Source organism: Eimeria tenella, genomic scaffold, assembly GCF_000499545.2.
Source record: "Eimeria tenella Houghton genomic scaffold, Eth_scaff2385, whole genome shotgun sequence".
In the NCBI taxonomy this organism is placed as follows: Eukaryota; Apicomplexa; class Conoidasida; order Eucoccidiorida; family Eimeriidae; genus Eimeria; species Eimeria tenella.
In genome coordinates this window covers 4333-4854 of record NW_013542247.1, presented here as the reverse complement: position 1 = coordinate 4854, position 522 = coordinate 4333, and positions in this window count along the sequence as shown.

The following is a 522-nucleotide window of genomic DNA, read 5'->3' as shown; positions in this document are numbered from 1 at the left end:
TTATGCGCCTCCTGTAACCCCTTTAATTGAAAAGGTCTAAACCCTAAACCCTAAACCCTTGCCCCTTGATGTGTAGCTCTTTGCTGCAAATAAAAACGTTCACCGGAATTCATACAACGACTACAGATATCGCTGCTCCCAGAAAACCCTGGCTAGAGTTTAGGGCTCAAAAGTAAGGGTTTAGGGTTTAGGGTTTAGGGTTTAGGGTTTAGGTGTGTGGCTCTCAGGGGGAGCGTTTGGGGTGTATTTGTGTTTCGGGGTTTTCTCTTTTTCTTTGGCAAGCCCAAAAGCAAAGTCAATTTATAATAAAGGGTTTAATGAATAAAAATAAAAATAAAAATAATAGAAATGAAATAAATAAAAAAGAAATAACTAAAAAAGAAATTGGAGATAAAAATGAAATAAAAGAAAGGGAAATAAACACAAATGAAGAAACAGAAGGCTGCGGGGATCACGCAGCAACAAGAAGCGAAAATGGAGATAAAGTACGTCCAAACCCTAAACCCTAAACCCTAGCTCCTA